At 40.7% G+C, this 20,343-nt stretch overlaps 1 pseudogene; it reads left to right on the top strand.

Annotated features, from left to right (window-relative positions):
• Positions 1-15,671: 15,671 nt before the first annotated feature.
• Positions 15,672-16,627, top strand: LOC109459755 (survival of motor neuron protein; annotated as a pseudogene).
• Positions 16,628-20,343: the final 3,716 nt, after the last annotated feature.

Consider the following 20,343-nt stretch of genomic DNA (forward strand, 5'->3'; position numbering starts at 1 on the left):
GTTATTAGGCACCTGGCTTCCCCTGAGCTGCGCACATCAATCATTAACCACTATTAAATCGATAAACTTCCACCCTAAGCCCAGCCTCTCTTGGAACAAGCAGCGTTGTCAGAATTCAGTGCCTGACACTGTTCTGAGGGGGTCTCTCTTAGAAGGACCCCCCTCTCAGGAACTTCCGAATTTCTGTTACCCTTTAAGTCAGACAAGCCCAAACATGTTCTTCTCATTTGGTGAAAATCTATCCAGCTGTTTCATCTGAGGTAATAAAGAGCAGGCGGAAATTTCATTTTCTCTAAGTGCGTGATATTGTCCTGGACTCTGAACAACTGGCTCTGCCAAACTCTGTGGCTGTCAATAATGCATGACTTCATGCAGTAAAAGCTGTTTTGGTGAGTGGTGCTGATTAGATGGCTACATTATGATTTCTCCATCAGTGGCTTGCTAAAATGCAGATTCTTGGGTCCCAACCCAAACCTACAGAATCAGATGTAAAGGTGACCGTGCATTTAAACCAACACCACTGTGATTCTTACCCAGTCTAAAGTAAGAAAGCCCCAAGCTGGACCGGGACTTCTCAAACTAGACCACATGCTTCTTAAGGGCAGGAAGCAGCTCTTATTCATCCTCATAGCCTCAGTATCCAGCTGAGGGATTAATAATGCTCAATGATTAAATGCATATGAATTGGCTGTGTTAACCGGATGTGCATTATATGTGTCCGGAATCTTGTATGTTAGAGTTGGTTCATGCACAGTTGCTTAGGAAGCGATGTAAACACTTATAAATCCTTTAAGCTGATTTTTAGCTTTTCCCAGTGTGTGTGTGGAGTCCAGAGTTGAATCAACCAAAGGCACTACTACCTCTGCAAAACTCACTGTGTAGACCTGCGCCATCCCAGGCTGAGGCCCAGAGATTCTCCAATCACTCAGAAAACAAAAGTCTTTTGGTCACTTTTAGGCAAAAATCCTAATCTCATCAAACAGCCAATCGCCAAACTCTCATTCAATGAATACTCCTCTGTTCTCTCAGTTGGGACCTACCTCTGCTGGGAAAGCTGCGGAGGATGGCATGAGTGGGGCACAGTCAGCTCCTTCTGTGCCTCCTCCCCCATGCCTTCTGCTGACTCTGGTCCTTCTGTGGGGGGTTGGGGGTGTGCTGGGAGGGGAAAGAGGCAGATCATGGACGTCTTCTTATGCTGGTGGGGTTGTGATCTGAAAGTAGGCCTCAGGGCAGCAGACACACAATTACTGGCTCCTCTTCCTCATGGGGGAGCCCTCCTCCCCTCTGAAAACCCTGATGTAGTAACCAGTGTGGATAGTTACTTCCTCCAACCGGCCACTTATGCCATGCTCTCAGATCTAGTTTCCCTTACTGTCTACCTCCAGCCTCTTGGCACTGGGTTCACTTTGCCCCTCCAGGAGACCCTCTTTATTAAGATAATCCAAGTCCCACTTTCTTGGCCATGGGTCCTCCTCTGCTCACGCCTTAGTTCTTTCACCAGTTGGGAGTACAGTTTGTCCATCATTCCCTTCTCACCACATTCTGCCAGCTGTGGCCAGGAAGAAACAGATCCCAGTCCCTTCACCTGACACTCCCAAGCCCCCTTCATTTGGCTTCCTGCCCTATGGGAGCTCTCTCCCCTCCCCCAAGAAGGCACGCTGACCTGTCTCTCTCCAAAGGATTCTCACTGCCCACCCCCATGATGGCTCTTCACCCTCACCTGGAGCACGTGAGGCATGAATGCTGGCAACACGAGTGCCACAGCCTCTCAGCGGCTCCCGCATAGGTGGTCCTACATCTCACGAGGAAGCAGAGACATTTGTCACCTGTCGTAGTATCTAGGGAGACAACCAAAAAGCCACATTTAACATCTGTTACATTAGTCAGACTCTCAGTTACAAGAAAAAAGATTCCCTCAATTCGTCTTAATTAGTGGAGGTCTGAGATAAGAATACTGATGGACATAAGGAACACCACACACATGCTACAGAACCCGAGGCAGCTGTACCCAGACCTCACAATGACCGGAAAGCAGTTCAGAGTGTTAAACAGATCTAATAACCAGGAACTCTCATCGTCCCCTTAACAATGAGTGCCGGGGCTGCCATGGCACAGGGACACGGCTGCCTCTCTGTTTCGGCTGCTATGTCTCCTTTTGCTGCCACCCACATGCCAGCTCCTACTCTAAACGTGGAACATAGTGTTATAACAGAGGTTGACAGGTGAGAGTCCTGTTGTCAAATAAATCTGAAAAACACTGAGTTAACATTAGACAAGCTTGTCACTGTGGAATAAATGCTAAAACACCATGTGACTCTCTAAGAGAGGGATATAGAGGAGGATTTCCCAAATGCATCGGCCTAGGAAACCCCATTTAAGGAACACCTATTACTGGCTGCAAGACCCAGCTCAGGTTACGTGGCTGGGAGCTATACATACCCTTCCTCTACCTCCTGACTGGCTTACTCATGGCTCTGGTGCCATGTGGCATCTGCAGTCTGCCCTGTCTGTATTTTCAGCTCTTTCTCCCACCACCAATCAATTCTCTCTGTGTCTCAATGCTCTTAAAGACAAAGAAATTGCTTATTCCAGGGTAGTCACCATCAGAAGAGTTGGGGCAGATCCTTGCTATCAAGTCATCTTATAGGCCATTGGCCAACCCACGGCCTGACTCCTTGGCCTGGGTGCCCACCCCTGACCAGGAGTGGAACGAAGTATGACCTCCCCCCTTTAGCTGGAGACAATAAAGGAGGCAGCAGCATAATTGACCATTGTATAAACACCACCGCCTCTCTAACCCCTGTGACAACCAGCCACTAACTGAAGAAGTACTTGTAACTGGGAGACTTAAGTTAAATAAATATTCTTCAACTGATTTAAAAGTCCTCTAGCCTAGGGAAGTATATATACTATGGCCAAAAATGAGACCAGGATCCATATTAACTCCTCTAAGTTTCTTCACTGAAAAAGTGAGGTGCATTTTAAGGATATATAGCGTTTTAAATAGAGATAGTCTATTTAAGACCCAGATAATGGGTCTTAATTACTATTTAATACTATCTAGGCTATATAGTGTATTTAAGTGTATACAGAGTACTTTTAAGTACTATATGAGATATATAGTATGTCTTAAGTATATATAGTATATATATTTAAATATGTAACACTGATTTCTTCCCTTACTCTACTATGTAGCTCATATGTCAAGGCTAAATTATATTTCTGTGGGTTTTTTATTTGTTTGTTTGTTTGTTTTGCTATTTACCCATATGCTTAAAGTCTTTAACAGCTAGCGGCAAACTAAGAGTACATGATTTTTTAACTTAAACAATCTAAAGTAAAAGGATAGATGCACATGTTTTGTAGGCTTCTGTTTTTTAAAAATGCATTTTTGCATGACTAGATTTAAAATGTCCGTAGGTGTGCTTTGATCTTCCTGGCATGTGTTTATGCAGCCCTGTTCCTATTAAACAGCTCAGCCCTCCTCATCTTCATCTCAACAGTCAAATTCAGCCCATGGGAGGAAAGCACTGCTTCATTAACCTCATTCCACAGCATGGGTCATAAAAATGCACCTCTTCAGCATTATAAAAACATAAGTCAGCCAACGTGACTCAAGGACAATTTAAAAAGCCACACAGTCTTCCTGTCAGTCCCTCACAAGATCCTCTGCGAGCTGCAGTTAACATGCAATGGCAAGACAGCGGACGCCCCAGCCAGGATATGTTTAGAATAGTGTAAAGTGCATGACCTGAAGCCAGCCAGACTAGCTCTGTGACTTCGAGCAACTGTGTTAAATGTTCTACATGTCAGTTCCCGCTTCTATAAAATGGAAAGTGTCCTATTTAATTTTCAGAAAGAGGCTGTGTACATAAAGGCCTGGCCCTATGCCTAGAACACAGTAGTTGCTCAATAAACAGTGATGGTGGTGATAGTAGTAGTAGTTAGCTGTGACAGGGGTACTAGTATAGCTATCTCTGATTGTCATTTTTTTTTTTTGTCTGCCCACCATGCCTTTCCTCCATATTCTAATAATAACATCCCCATTTTCTTTGGGGAACTGCCCTCCCAATTCTGTGGTTCTGGAGGAACTGCCAATCACAGGAGCCCACCCCTGGACCATAGGAACGAGCTTCTGATCCAGATCTTTGTCATCCATGTTTCCCTTCTTCCTGGCCCCAGGGAATAGGGCTGGTAGGGTGCAGAGAGGACAAATGAATAAAGCAGAACCAATGAGAGTCTATCCTCAGGATTCTGTAGACAGACGTTGAAAGAGAGAACCTCTCATTCTTCCGGGGTGGCTGGGCTGGGATGACAAGCTCAGAGCTGTCTGTGGTCACGCTGCCCTTCACCTTCTACACAACAGGGAACAGGTGTTCGAACAGGCGAGAGTGTCACCAACACAGAGATTGGCAATAGAACCTTGGAGACAGAGAAAATATTTATATCCCTGGATCCAGCTCCACCCCTAGATTTACCAGTTAAATAAGTCCAGAAATTAATTCCCTTTTGAGGTTTAGGCTAATTGAATTGAATTCCTGCCCTTTGCATTAAAAGATTCCTGTCTAATAGAAGTATACTTTTTTAAAAAAGAGAGAGAGGAGAAGGACTAGAAAAGATCACAGAAGCAATACCCAGAGGTGTCCTTACACACTCACTCCAGCACAGAAAATGGAAGCCAGCAGGGTCTGCATCACTGCTCCACAGAAGTGAGCAGAAGCTGAAGTGGCATCAGAGGCAGGCGACCTGCTGAAAGGCACAGAAAACAATGTGGCATCACTGCAATTACTTGCCCACCGCTTGGTCAGGTGGAGGAAGGAAGGTGACCCCTGATCTTGTTTCTCTGGCCGGAGTTATCCCCCCACCGCACCTCAAAATACGGAGACAGAAACCAGCAAAGCTGGAGAAGCTGGTAGGGACCCGATTATAGTGGCCTCACTGTGAGATATAAAGGAGCTCGGATTTTCTCCAGTAAGCCACAAGAGCCATCAAAAAGTTGTAAGACGGGGAATTACGTGATTTTTGCAGTGCTGAAAGCTTTCTCTGGCCTCAGAATTGTGCCTGAATTGGAGGAGGACAAAGCTGAGGGGAGGGAGACTACAGGAATTTTTAGAAATAGTCAAGTGAGTGCTTGAACGAAGACAAGCCAGTAATGACAGAGAATAGAGAACGAATATTTAGCAGGTGAAATCTACAAGACTTAGTGATTGATCAATTGATCCTACAGGGCAAAGTGGGGGTGTGGAGGCAGGAAGAAGGAAGGAACCCAGGCGATACAGTTACCAATGGACTTCAGGATTCCAGAAAGGTCTGGAGCTAGGTGTGGGGGAAGGGAAGGAGTGCATGTTGGAATGGGTTCAGTTGTAGAATTCATAGTGACATCCAGGTGGAGATGTCCAGTAGGAAATTAGGTCACGGGAGTCACTGATTCTGTGGTCATGGGCATGTTGCTTAACTTCTTAGGGCCTCAGTCTCCTTATTTGTCAAATGGCCACAATATTCTCTTCTCAGAGATTTTAATTAATTTGTCCAAGTCTGCCCAGCATAAAGCATTATGCTTAAACAGAAAGAAAGAAAGAACAGATAATGGGTCTTAATTTAGATCTGAGGGTGAGATCTCCAGGAGGCCATGCGCCCTGGGGAAGCTTCTACTCTCCTGAGTCACCCATGACCCTGCTCCTGCCTTGTCCTTGGAAGCCCAAAGTCTTGGGACGCTCAGGCTTTATCCCGAGAGTTTTCATGCGACTTGGCCTACATAAGGGTTTAGGCCTACTTTTTGGCCTCTGTACTCATTGTTCCTTCTGCCTGGAATAATCTGCTTCCGCTGCTTTGCCTAAGGAACATCTTTTCATCCTACAAGGCTTACTTCCTATCACCAGCTCTGTGATATTTTATCTGTCTCATCTCCATTGGGCAATTCAAATGTCATCTTGCAATAAGTCTTTCTTTCTTTAGTCACCAGATTGTTCCTTAAGCAGTTGAAACCTGTAAGCATTATCTATAATGCTGGCTGACACAACTTGAAAAAAATCTGAATTTAGATACCATTGAGGTGTGTGCCAGTTACTAAGCTATAATCTCTCGGCTCCAAACCCCTCTCTCTACATCCTGTGGTGCTGGGGTTGGAGCTCTGCAAGGCACATTTCCTCTTGGCCAGCAGTCTTCCTGTTAGGCTTTGCCAAAAAGGGGTGCTAGACAGAGACTGAGAGGCTGGAAGAGAGAGAAGAGACTCTTTCCTGTGTGCTCGCAGGTCCTGTGAGCATCACACGAGCAATGCTGCTTCCCCGCCACCAATAGCAGAATTTAAATCTAGTTTGCAGTTTTGCCAATGCTTTTGTACTAGCTTCATCCCTGCTATTGTAGGGGATGAAGGTGCCTCCTTCCTACATCCTAGAGGTGTGGTTCTCACGCCCACAGGTCCTCTTCTCCAAGCTCACAGACACGGGTGCCAGCAGAGCTGTGCCTCCTCCTCACAGGTCTGGGCTCCACTCCACAGGACCCCTCCTCCAAATTTTTAAATTTTAATAATCCAGTCTTTGTTCCCCAGGCCCTGAGAGTACTACCTGCTTCCTGCAGTTGATTTGAACTGATTGGACTAAACAATGACGGTACAAGGCGTTTTTAATGTAAGCATATAATCGACCTGGATCCATATATTTTATAGGCTTAATGAATCCTCTTTGCCTGGGCAGCCCCAGCTAATGAGTGTATGGCTGCCCTTAATGTGATTGTGTAGCCCAAACTCTAAATGCATGGCCAGCTTGATGGCATTAGGCTGCCCAACCCAGCTGCTCAAATTCTTTCCAGATTCTGGACCCCACTAGCTGGCCCAATTCAAGAACAGTGCAATGGAATGGCCTAAGGCAACAGCACATGGACCTGGCTGAGGTATCTGCTGTGATGTGCTGAGGGTCTCTCTTTCCCCACTGGCAAGATATTAATTTTGGAAAAAGAAAGATACTCCCCAGGCCCATCCCCAATGGACCCAGACCTGAGTTCTGTGGAATATAGGTGGCATAAAAATGGAAAATTTCAGGTAGTATGCTTGGGCAAGGAATGCTTTACAACCCCACTAGCTGAGAGCAACACCAAGCTCCAAGGGTGAGGGCATTTTTCCCTGCCTCACAGATGCCACACAAGTGCTTCTGTGAAACACCTGAGGCATCAGGGACAATATCAGGACTCAGCACTCAGACACATAGAACTGGGACACAGCAGGTGATGGCAAGACCCTAAGGCGGTGGCAAAGCAGCAGTAGTGCCAAGCTAGAGGGCATTCATTTCTGTGCACAGGGAAGAAGCCTCCTGGAGTGTCGAGAGATACTTCACAGGGTGAAGTCCTGCTGCAGTGGGTGGGATAAGAACCAGTATCATTTGGGTCATTATGATTGATGGGATTCCATTTGTACTAATAGGCAGTTATCTTGGGTCACATGTGAAATATTGCCTAAGAATCAATCATAATCATATTGCAATCATCTTTGACAATATCATCTTTGACAGTAAGAGGCCCCACATTTAATATGACAACAAATCCATGTTGCCTTATTTAAATATAGGGAGCCTTCATTTTCCTTTGTCCAAGAAATATTTAATATACTTTTATTTAGGCAATAAAACTGTACAAACGCAAAAAACAAATAGGAGTTCAGATACAAATTGAATTGAAATCAAGTACTACCAAGAAAAGCCAGTGAAAATTATGTTTAAATATGTATGTATGTATGTATGTATGTATGTATGTATGTATGTATGTATCGCTGTGGCAGGGCTAGACATCAAGATATAAGTTCTTTCCTTTTGCCCCAGCTACTTTCACATATTAATAGTAAATCCAGTACTATCCATAATTCAATACTTTAAAGGACATGCCAATAGGCTTTCACTTCAGACAAATCAGAAGCAACTTCACTTGACTCTGAGGGTTCCTCAAATTCATAAGTGACGACTTCTTTAAATGAAGGGAATCTATTGCATCCTTATGTCTACTAATGGCTAAGGTATCCTTCAATCCTGTAACATGTAGAAAAATTAGTTTTGATTTCTCCCAACATAACATACCTAGAGTTTTTGTCAACTATACTTGAAGGATGAGACAATTTGAAGTATTCCATAACAGACATTTCTTTTTCTCTCAAACTCATTAAAAGGGAAACCAAATGTCTTAGCTAAGGAAAGAGTTGACCCTCTACAAAATTTATAGATGAAAACTCCTCTTGGCTAATCCAGAGCTCCTTGAATCAACAAGGAAGTTCAAGGCCACTGCTTTTGTAGATAAATTGTTTCAGTCAAGGAAAGGCTGCAGATCTGACAAGAAAAAAATGGCATGCTCAAGAGACGATGAATTTTTACCATATTTCATTATAGAAGACCACAATGAAAGAAAAATGACTTCATCAATCCCATGCTGGGAGCCCTGGTGAAGCTAAGGATAAAAGAAGAAAGCCTCTGGAACTGGTTTCCTTTCATACAAGTTGCATCCATCAGTGCAGGGGAGCTTCAGAGAGTCATATGCAATCATAGCTGACAGTGGATAAATCACAATTATCAACACCTTATTAGCTATTGCCCTAGAGCTAAAAAGGGTCATTGCCTCTATCGGGTAGCAATCGATTACTTCGTATGGGCTATAACTTGTAAGGCCAAGGTCAAGATATCGTGATGGAAAATTAGGTGAGATATCATAAATCCTCCAGTGCCAATCCTTCTTATCTGAATGAGAGTGCTATAAACTATTAACCCTGAAAACAAGTTTGTGGGAAATATAACAGAATCCAAAATTATAGAGAACTTTCTGATGGATAATACAGTATACCAGAAAGACCTAGAAAGATTGAACTTTCTCTATCTACTAAAAAAATAAGAAAATTGAATTCACCCTGCCTTGATGCACATGGTTAATTCTTCAGACCAGCAAGTACTCGTCAAAATGGGGGGATACTTGATAGAGGAAAGAGTCACTTATTTCTCCTCCTCATCTTCTCTTGCTATGATCTAAGAGAACCCATGCCCTAAGTGAATGGGTCACAGGTAGCAGATATCATGTGAGGGGATAATTCTGTCATAGTGTTTTTTGTTTTGTTTTGTTTTTTTGTCTCTGTAACTAATCACCAAGAAGCAAACTACAAAAAAAAAAAAAAAAAGAAAAAAAAAAGAAAAGAAAGAAAGAAAATATAATTCTCAAGTGCCCAAATAAAAGATCTTATAACTTTTTAGAATTGTCAGAAAATATTAACAATTTGTAAACTTAAGTAAAGGGTATATTGTGTTACTTGTGCTATTCCTTCAATTTTTCTGAATGACTGAAAATATTCCCATTAAAAAGTTGGAATAAAATCTTGTCATAGTTGATACTAAAGCAAAAGTAGCTGCGGGTTAATTCATGAAAATAGTTTTGTATATTTCTTGCATTTATATTTTTTACTTGCATTTTTATAGGCATAATAAACGGCTTCTATGTTTATGTATACTGAAGTTTTTAGACCTAGCATTGTACAACTAGAAATATTTATAAATCAGCATTTCATATTGATCACAACAAATAGTCAATCAATGAAGACACCTGTGTCCTTGTTTGACAATTTCAAAAAACTCTGAAGAAGATAAGACAAAAAGTCAAAAAACTAATGTTCTCTCTGATAGTTTTTTGACTTGACAGTTGAATGAAGCAAGAAAAGAAACGAATCAATTTTCTAAACTTTACACAACTGAAAAAGCATAAGTTTTATTAATTCCATGAAAAAGCATAAAGTTTTATTAATTTCATGAAAAATAACAGGTATTTCTCAAATGAGCCTCATTTAGAAATGTCAGAGGTTAGAGAGATTGTTCTTAAAAATCACTGGATAATGAGAATGAATCTGATATATTCTCCAGTCGCAGAAAGGGAAACAAGAAAATGTAAATCCAGTGTTGTCTCTGGATTCTCAGCTAGTTGAAAAATCCTTAACACTAAATTAAATTTTTCTTAAATCAAAACTGAATTTTTCTATAGGCTTCCCTAGAGGTAAAAGTAGGGAGCTTCAGAAGCACATGGGCATAAAAACTTTCAAGCGTTCAAAATGTTTTACTTTGCAATCTCCCACTGCTTTTCCCACTATTATTGGACACTATTATCAGCTAAAATGATCCATTAGAAATGCTAGATTTATCATGTTACTACACCTCAAAGTCTCACTACCTTACATGTATTCCTAATTATTCAGTGACAATTTATACCTGCTCTGGTATTATTTCAGTTATAAGTATACTTTTTGACCAGAATTTTGTATTTAAAATATTGTGATCCTCCACTACCATGTCAATTAAAATAAACAAAATTCTGGCTGCACTGCTAATTGTACTAAGTTTTAGAAGATGTTGGTAAGGTATAAAAACTGCTTAGATTTAATTACATTTTTATATTATTTATGCTGAGGATTTAGTGAAAACAGATAAGTATCTTAAAGGGAAAAATTGTCCTGGAAATGTAGTTTCTTCTGCTAGCTAAACTTTAATGGTAAGTAATAAAGTGGGCTATTACTTTCCAGGCTTCTAACTAAAAGACTGATGTTTCAGAGAAGCCTCTTTCAAAAAAAAAAAAAAAAAGAAAGAATGAGAGATGGCAGGAATGAAGAGCCGAGACAAATCCCCAGCATCCCAAAAGGTAGGTAGCTGATCCGTAAAGCAAGGAGAGATATCCAATAACTCCACAAGCTGATAGGTAAGCTGTGAAGTACAAGAAGATCCCTGGAGTCTCAGCAGTACTCAGATACAGGCCCCACTAAAGAGACAGTCCAGATCCCACCCCAAACATTTGAGGCCAGTGGTGATTAAACCAAACTGCAAAAAAGTGCACACCAAGCTCAATGACAGGTCAGCCCCACTCTAGTAGCCTGATATGCAAAAGGGTGTGTACCTTTCTGAAAGTAAATATTATTTACTTCAGCCTCTACTGTTATACTAAATGCCCAGAATGCAATTAAGAATTGCAAGACATATGTAAAAACAAGAAAATGTGATCCATGGTCATAAAAGTAAACAGTCAATAGAAACAGACCCAGAGATGTCTCAAATGTTGAAATTATCAGACTAGGTCTTTAAGATAACTATGATAAATATGCTAAAGTATGTAGTGGGAAAGATAAAAACATGTCTGAAGAGGAGAAGGATTTCAATGGAAACTATTTTTTTAAAAGAATCTAATGGAAATGCTAGAAATGAAAAATATGATACCAGAAGTAAGAAATTCATTAGATGGGTGTAACCACAGATTAGAAAAGCAGGGGATAAGATCACAGAGCCAAAAATAGATCAATATAAGTATCAAAACTGAAACACAAAGAGGAAAACGGGGGGGGGGGGGGGGGAAACAGAGCAGATCTGTGGGAAAAAATATCAAATGGTCTAACACACCTGTAATTTGGAATCCCAGAAGCAGAGAAGAGAGAAATTGAAGCAAAAGAAATATTTGAAGATCCACTGGCCAAGAAGTTTTCAAAATTGATAAAATACAACAATCCTTAAAAAAGTGGATAAACAAATTGTAGTGTATATTTATAAAATGGAATACTATATAAAGCAATGAAAATGAATAAGTTACATGTAAGAGCAGGATTAATAGCACAAACATAAGCAAAAGAAGCAAAATGCACTATATAAAGCATTTTCCATTAATATAAGTTTCAAAGTTAGGCAAAACTATCGCATCGATATTATTTCATAGATGCATACACAGGTGGAAAAAGTCTAAAGAAAAGAAAGAAAATTATTATCGAAAGTAAAGATAGTGGTTACTTGTAGAGCTGTGCTGCCCAATATAAACATAATGTGAGCCACAACAGCAAGCTCTAAATGTAATTTTAAATTTTCAGGTAGTTACATTAAACCAAGGGGAAAAACAGGTGAAATTAATATATATTTTATTTAACCCAACATATTTAAAATATTATTTCAATATGTCATCAATATTCCAAATGTTTAATTAAGTGCTTTACATTCTTATTTTTATACTAAGTCTTCATAATCCAGTGTGAATTTTACACTTAAAGCACATCTGAATTCCAACTGGCCACATTTCAAGTGCTTTTTAGTCACATGTGGCTAGTGGACTCTACACTAGGTGGCTCAGTTCGAGCAAATATGAGTCAGGAAAGAGGTTATCTCTACAGGAGAGAAGTAGGATTATAACTGAGAAGGACATGTAGGGACTTCTGGGGAACTGGCATTGTTATCTTTCTTGATGTGAGTATTGGTGACATAAATGTTCACTTCATAATTATTCATTTAACCATGTGTCTACGGTATAAACTTTTTTTAAATGTGTTTTATTCCATCAAAAAAAGGTTTAAAGATACTATAAATGTATACCCTTGTACATGTATCATTATAAACTTAAGCAAGTATTTCTGAAGGACAAATTTATAGAAGTGTACTACTAAATCAAATGATACAAACATTAAAATATTTAGTAGTACTAAATGACCTTCCAAATGCTTGTACCAATTCCTACTCCTACCAATAACGAGTGAATTGGTTATTGGTAACTCCCATTTCTCTACATACTTACCAACACTGGGTTTTATCAATTTTAGGACATTTTTCACAGTTATGTGTAAGAAGATATTTGAATAGCTAGGGTCACTCAATGCACTATTTAAAGGAATTATAAACTATTCAATTCAGCACAAGTTCTCCTTTGACATACATAGGCACAAATAATCAGGTTGTAGTTCTTACAGGTGCCTCTGAAACCGATGGGCACCCGCATTCTTGAGCTGCCATCACCTGCATCAGCAATTTCATCCTGCAGGTAGATAGTATTTGAAATAGCCTTCCCTTGAAAGTGCGTACACCAACCTCCATCCTGACTGCATGTTTTGGCCTCAGGGCTGTTCATGCTGTCAAGCTTTGCCTTGAGGGGTAGCCAAATACAAGACTTCAAAACCAATGATGATCTTGATCCATAAAATGAAAAAAATCTTTCCATCTTAGCATTAGTCCAACCTTTCTTCTCTAAAGTGCCATTACAGTCCTGTTTCCTTTTATGTGACATTTCTAAATGTTTAAAATATATGTTTGGGACTCCCCTAATAAAACTGCCATCAGAGATGGATTATCAGCCAGAAAGGAAAAACGAGTCTCATTACTCTATCATCACAAAATATTTGTTTATTTGTCAGGTTCTTCTCTCTCTCCCTCCCCTTTCTTTTTCCTCCTTCCCTTTCCTCTTCCCTCTCTCTTTTATTTCCCCACATTGCTTAGCTTAGTCTTGATCTCTCCTTCCTTGCTCTTCAACTTGAGCCCACAGCCTGAGGATCCCAGGGCCTCGCAGGCCACAGGCAAGATGCCCCAGAACCAAAATGTAGGCAGCCGAGAAGTGAGGGACCCTGGAGGCAAATTGAGACCCTATCCACAGAAGGATTTGCCTTGGGCTTAGCAAGCAGGTCTGTGCAGAAAGGGCTTCCATGTTTCGTGCTGATTTGCTGTCAAAAGTCAATCACATAGGCACAATTTGGCTCCCCTAAGTAAAATGATCAGAACTGCTTAACTTTTCTCTAAATCAAGAAAAGGAAACTGTCTGGTATTGTAGAATTATAACCATAGAGCAACATAACTTACTGGTAAGGATATCCAGGCCCCATGGCAGATCTCCTGAATCAGAATCATCAAGGATGACCATCCTGGTTAGGGACCACTTAACAGAAGGAAGCACACAGAGCTTCCAGTTTAATAGTCCTGGGCATAAGTCACTCACACACACATACACACACAGGCCCATCACTTATTCGTATGTGATCTTTGAAAGTTTCTATGAATCTTGTTTTCCTTATTTGTAACCTAGAGATGATGCTTACCATGCAGGGTTAGTTTAAGGATTCTGTGTGTAAAGCACTTGCACATAATAGACTCTTAAGAACAAGTATGTACTTATTAAAATAATAAGATGATTTTAACAAAATGTGGTAAGTGTTAACCAATTTTCCTGAGACTTTTTACAATAAGCTCATATTATTTTTATATTTAGGGGAAAAAAATAAAGCTACTTCTATTTTTAACGTGGGGTGCTTTTTCAAGAGTATACCCTTTAAATATCTATTATAGAAATCTGCTATTAAAATTTTTAAGAGGAAGGAAAATGTGGGTCTGTTTCACGGAATAGGAACTGGGGGTAAAAAAATAACTTTCATTTCTTAAAAATGTAAGTTTTTTCAGCCCGGTTACATTTACAGATCACGAAATGGAAATGAACAAGACAGACACAAGATCTACTCTAAAGTTTTTATAGATTACTAGGAGACAACTTACAACAGGCATCACCAGAATTGTACTAAGTGTCAAGTCACAGTCCCCTCCCCTGGTCTGGAGGGTCACAGAGGTTTCCTGAGGAAGACACACCTGTGCTGGTAGACAAAGGAAAAATCAAGAAGGAAAGTGTAGAAGCATTTGAAGGACCTAGGAAAGAGCCTGGGTTTACACTCTGAGGTGGAAAGGAGGACAGCGAGGGAGGGGAAGTAGGTTGAGTCAGACTAAAACTTCTGAAGCACAAAAGGTCAGATCACCCAGGTCTTAAGCAAATGTTAAGAATTTGGAACTGATTCCAAATGCAGTAGAAAGCCACGGGTGGGTTTCAGGTGGAAGTGATATAATCTGATCTATTCTTTCATAGATCAGTCTGGGTGCTTCATGAAGAATTGAGTTGTGATAGAATAAGAGATACGTATTTGGTCTTCATCCTAGGTTTCTGGCATAGAGCTCCTAAAACCCTTGGAATTTTCTGAGTGATAGAGGTGAGAAGAGTGTTTTTCATTATTCATAAAAGGTCCCTTTCAACCATTCCTGGGTTTAAGTTAAAGAGGGAATCTTGATGGGGCCCTAGATATTTCAAGACTGGGGCTGGAGGAAACAACCATGTGATTAGATTGTTGGAACTTTCAGCCCCACCCCACCCCCTCACCTTCAGGGAGAAGAGAGGGGCTGGAGATTGAGTTTAATTACCAATGGCCAATGATTTAGCCAATCATGCCTACATATTAAAATCTCCATTAAAAACCCTAAATGATGGGGTTGGGAGAGCTTCTGGGTTGGACACACTGAGGTGCTGGGAAGGTGGCACACCTGGCAAGGGCATGGAAGCTCCCTGCCCCTTCCCACATAACTCTTCCATTTAGCTATTTCTGATTACTCGTGATAATAAACCAGTAAGAAAAGTTTTTTACTGAGTTTTTGCAAACTATCAACCCTGAGAAAGGGGTCATGGGAACCTCCAATAATGAGTGTCAGAACTTAATTGAATTGTAGGACACCCAACTAGCCTCAGGGAATTGGTTTCGGTGTGGGAAAAACACACACACCCATTCGGTATCAGAAGTATTGTGCATACAGAAAAAGAGTTTTATTTAAGAATGGATTCAGGGGAGGTAAGAATGAATGGAGTAATGGCAATGTAGGTAAAAACATAATAAAATAAAATAGTGGACATTTTAGATTTAGCAGGTGGAACCAACAAAACTTGATGGTTGATTGGAAATGGCAATGAGGAAAAGGGAAGCAATAAGGGTAAATCCTCGGTTTCTGATTTGGGTAACCAAGCTTGGAAATACCACTTTTTGAGAGGGGAACCCTGAAGCAAGATCAGGTCTTAGGGACCAAGAAGAGGAAATTAGAGGCTACGCACCCCACAGGAGTCTCACCATGGTGATGGGGGGAGAAGGTGGTGTCCCCGGGGCAGGAGGACTCAGTGTTGTCCCAGCACAGCATAGGCCGGAGTGATGATTCTGACATCTGGGAAGATGCAGCATTGATAAAAGCTTACAATAAAGCTGTGACTTCATTGAAGCCTGCTCTAAACAATGGTGACATCTCTGAAGCTTCAGATAAACCAAAAGGCATACCTAAAAGCAAACCTACTAAGAAGAATAAAAGCCAAAAAAAGAATACCACAATTCCCTTGAAGCAGTGGAAAATTAGTGACAAATGTTCTGCCATTTGGTCAGAAAATGGATGCATTTACCCAGCGACCATTGTTTCGATGGATTTTAAGAGAGAAACCTGTGTGGTGGTTTACACTGGATATGGAAATAGAAAGGAGCAAAATCTGTCCCATCTACTTTCCCCAACATCTGAAGTAACTAATAATATAGAAGAGCATGCCCAGGAGAATGAAAATGAAAGTCAAATTTCAACAGAAGAAAGTAAGAGCTCCTCCAGGTCTTCTGGAAATAAACCAAATAATATCAAGTCAAAAGTGGCTCCATGGAACTCTTTTCTCCCTCCACCACCACCCATGCCAGGATCAGGACTGGGACCAGGAAAGCCAGGTCTAAAATTCAACGCTCCCCAACCCCACCACCACCACCACCACCACCACCACCACACTTCCTATCATGCTGGTTGCCTCCTTTTCCTTCTGAACAACCAATAACTCCCCCACCACCTCCTATTATGTCCAGATTCTCTTGATAATGCTGATGCTTTGGGAAGTACGTTAATCTCTTGGTATATGAATGGCTACTATACTGGTTACTACATGGGTTTCAAACAAAATCAGAAAGAAGGAAGATGCTCACATTTTAATTAAGTAGTATTTCATACAGTATTCTTTAACAGGTGCAGCTCTCTCCCAAGGAGAAGGGTATTTTGATGTGCCCTGGTCGATGGTGAACAAAATTTTTATCATTTTCTTCATGAACACTCGGTTGAGTGGCACAATCATTTGCATTCCCCTTGTCACATGTGACTCATGCTTAAATAATCAGCCAGGTATTTCTAGGGAATAATCAGTGTGAATCACTGAACAATGGAAATGTGAGTGATTAAAAGAAACTCAAGGTCACATATAGTGCAGAAAAGTCAGTCTGTTAATATCGCATTTGAGCGGTATTTGTATATTGTAACTTTCTTAGTAAATATGTTAAGCTTTTTATTAATGCCTTTAAAAATAAGTGATAATTTTCTAAAGTAAAAAAAAAAAAAAAGGAAATTGGAGTATCCAATATATAGGAGGAAATACAAGACAGGGTGCTCAGAAACAAGGCCTGAACTGCATTATACATTTGGGAGTGCTCAGCCCAGAGATGTGCAATCAGTGTGTCCCCAGACCCCACCTCCTCTAACTGCAAAGAAAGACCGTATCTCCCTGAACATCTAAATTGCTCTATCCTTTCCCAGGGTTCTCCTCCACAAATACCCAAAGACTCTCAGGGCTGCTCACACTGGCCCGGCTCTCCCGACTCCTATATGTCCTTGCCGCCACCACAGCGAGGGCAGAGGACTCAGACGCGTCCCTCTAGGCAGGTCTCCACCACCGCTGACTCTGTGGCTAGACCTACAGGCTGCCTCCAGTACCTGCTCCCTGGAGGGCAGAATCAGAGGCCAGTGTTGCCACCAGTGGAAGAACTGCTTGAATGCACTCCAGTAAACATGTAAAAAGGTATTTAGCTTCAGTGGTAATCAAAGAATGCCAATAAAACCAAGATCGCTTTTGTTCCCTAGGAATGGCACGGGAAGCTGGGCACCCTCATTGTGGTAAGCAGAATTCTAAGATGGCTCCATGACCTCTGCCCCCTGGTGTTATATTCTCTAGAACCCCCTCCCCTTGAGTGTGGGTAGGACATGTGATTTGCTTCTGTGACAACAGTGATGGGATGGCCTCTCTCCACCTGGGGAGTAAAGTGACTTACTTGCTTGGAAATTTGGGAAGAGTCAGGAGTGCAAGACCCAGATTCACCTACCTCCATAGGGAGCACCAATCCGGCTGGCTCTCACCCCTATGCCCTGGTCCAGCACTGCCTGTGACTGAGAGAGAAATTCTGCTTAATTCTGGGCTTTGAGATGAACAAGCCCATTCAAATAACAGACCTAAAATAAATCATGCCCTTTGACAGTAAAAAGCTGATGTTTTGGCCCATTGTGGTAATAACACATCACATTATTATTTGCTGACTCTCCGTAACAAAAACTAGATGTGTACGTCACTTTTAAGGGTTGCTTAACAGTCCTCAGTATGATACACCATAGTTTAACCAGTCTGCTGTGAACAGCCATTTATCTGGTTACCACATTTCTACTATTTTAAGTCTCATCTCAGTTATATTCTTGAACATACAATTTTATACAACTCTCTGTGGTCTAAGAGTAGAACTGCTGGGTCAAAGGGCATATATGTTTTTTGTTTGCTTGTTGTGTATTTTTTGTTTTCTAAATATTGATTAAACAGCTTGATTGAAGCCACATACATGTCAACCAGCATGAATGTATTAGTCTCTGATTGCTGCATCATAAATTACCACAAAGTTATAAGCATATAGAAGTTTCTGTGGTTCAGGAGTGCAGGTACAGCTCCCCTGTGTCCCCCACTCAGGGTCTCACAAAGTGGCAATCAAGGTGCCAACTGGGCTGTGTTCTCACCTGGACACTCAATAACCGTACAGAAGGATTCTCTTCCTTGGTGCTGTGCGAACGAGAGTCTGGCTTCTTACTGGATGTCAGCTAGAAGCTGCCCACAGCTCCCAGAGGCCACCCACAGTTCCCTGCCCCCTCCACAGTAAGTTCACAGCATGGCTCTTTGCTTGTTCAAGGCCAGCAAAAGAATCTCTCTCTTTATAAGGTCTGCCAAGGCAGTCTTATAAAATGTAACATAATCATGGAAGTGACATCCCATCACTGTTGTCACAGAAGCAAATCACATGTCCTACCCACACTCAAGGGGAGGGGGTTCTAGAGAATATAACACCAGGGGGCAGAGGTCATGGAGCCATCTTAGAATTCTGCTTACCACAATGAGGGTGCCCAGTTCCCCATGCCATTCCTAGGGAACAAAAGCGATCTTGTTTTTATTGGCATTCTTTGATTACCACTGAAGCTAAATACCTTTTTATATGTTTACTGGATATTTCCTATTTCTTCTTTTGTGACGTTCCTGTTCTTTGCCCAATGTTTTATTGAAATGTTAGCATAAATCAGCAATCTGTTATCTGCAACTCAAAAAATTTTTCAAAAATTTAAAAAATCTTAAATTGTTCACAACCCATTTGGTAGCATAATCAGGCGTGAGCTAAACTCGTATGTCAGCAAAATGTTCTCTGGACAGATGCGAAGCAATTTATAGTTTTATTTATCTCATTTAGCGTGAATATTCATATTATCTCAATGCAGAACTACAAATATATTTGATTAATTGCATACTTCCCTAGACTTCACTAGGCATACTAAATAATATACATCATTTACCTTTATAATGACCCCCAAAAAATAGAATTCTGAAATATTTATACTCCCAAGGGTTTTTGGTAGAAGTTATGGAACTCTATTTCTTATTGATTTCCAAAATGTTTTTTAGACTAGGAAAGTGAACAGTACCAGTTTCTCCCCATTTTGTCATGTTCCGATCTTTTTATAGTAGTACAATATGTTTTTTAAATTACTAATTAATTTATGTTCATTGCAAAAAAATTCAAATATAGATTATAACAGTGGTTCTTGATCCTTTCAAGTCAATGACAACTTTGAAAATCTGATTAAAATAGTAGGAAATCGCCTCAAGAAACTTACATATAATTTTGCTTATGATTTCAGGAGCTTTAGAGGCTTAGACACCAGATGAAGAACCTCTGCTTTCTATGCTCTGCCTTACGCTTTTCATCCTTTCCTTTGACTTCAATTATCATCTATTTATGACTCTCAAATATATATTTTACATATCTATATCTAGCTACATATCTATATCTATATATATATATATGTATGTGTGATATATATGTATATGTGTATATATATATCTACAGCCCAGATCCATTTCCTGATTATATTTCCATATTTATCAGACTACTAAACATCTCCTCTCAAATATTTCACTAATATCAAACTCCACATATCAAAAATTGAAATCATGTCCTCCTATGCCAAACCCATTCATCTCTTTATGTTAATTTTTAACGAATGCAAACACTAACCACTCAAACGAGTCAGCCAAAAATCTGGCCAGCAACTGTGACTTCCACCTGTCCTCTACCCTTGATGTCGCTCATCGCTAGCCACTTCTCCTCTCCACTGCAACAAACTTAGTTTGGCCCCCATGCATTGCCTGAATTACTCTAACAGCCTCCTAAGTAGTTTTCTTACAGAATTTTTATCCCCTCCAATCCATGTTCAATGTTGTAACCAGGCTGATCTTTCTAAACTGCAAATCTGATATCACTCCCTCACTTAAAACTCTTTGATGAGGCCCCACTGCTCTCGGGATCAAGTTCAGACTCCTTAATGTGGCTTACAAAGTCCTTCATCATCTACAAGCCATTTAATTCCTGCATGTCACGTCTATCCCTGATGCTTTCCCCTGGCCCCTGTATTAGTGAATGTCACCACT

Source organism: Rhinolophus sinicus, linkage group LG03 (assembly GCF_036562045.2).
Source record: "Rhinolophus sinicus isolate RSC01 linkage group LG03, ASM3656204v1, whole genome shotgun sequence".
Classification (NCBI taxonomy): Eukaryota; Metazoa; Chordata; class Mammalia; order Chiroptera; family Rhinolophidae; genus Rhinolophus; species Rhinolophus sinicus.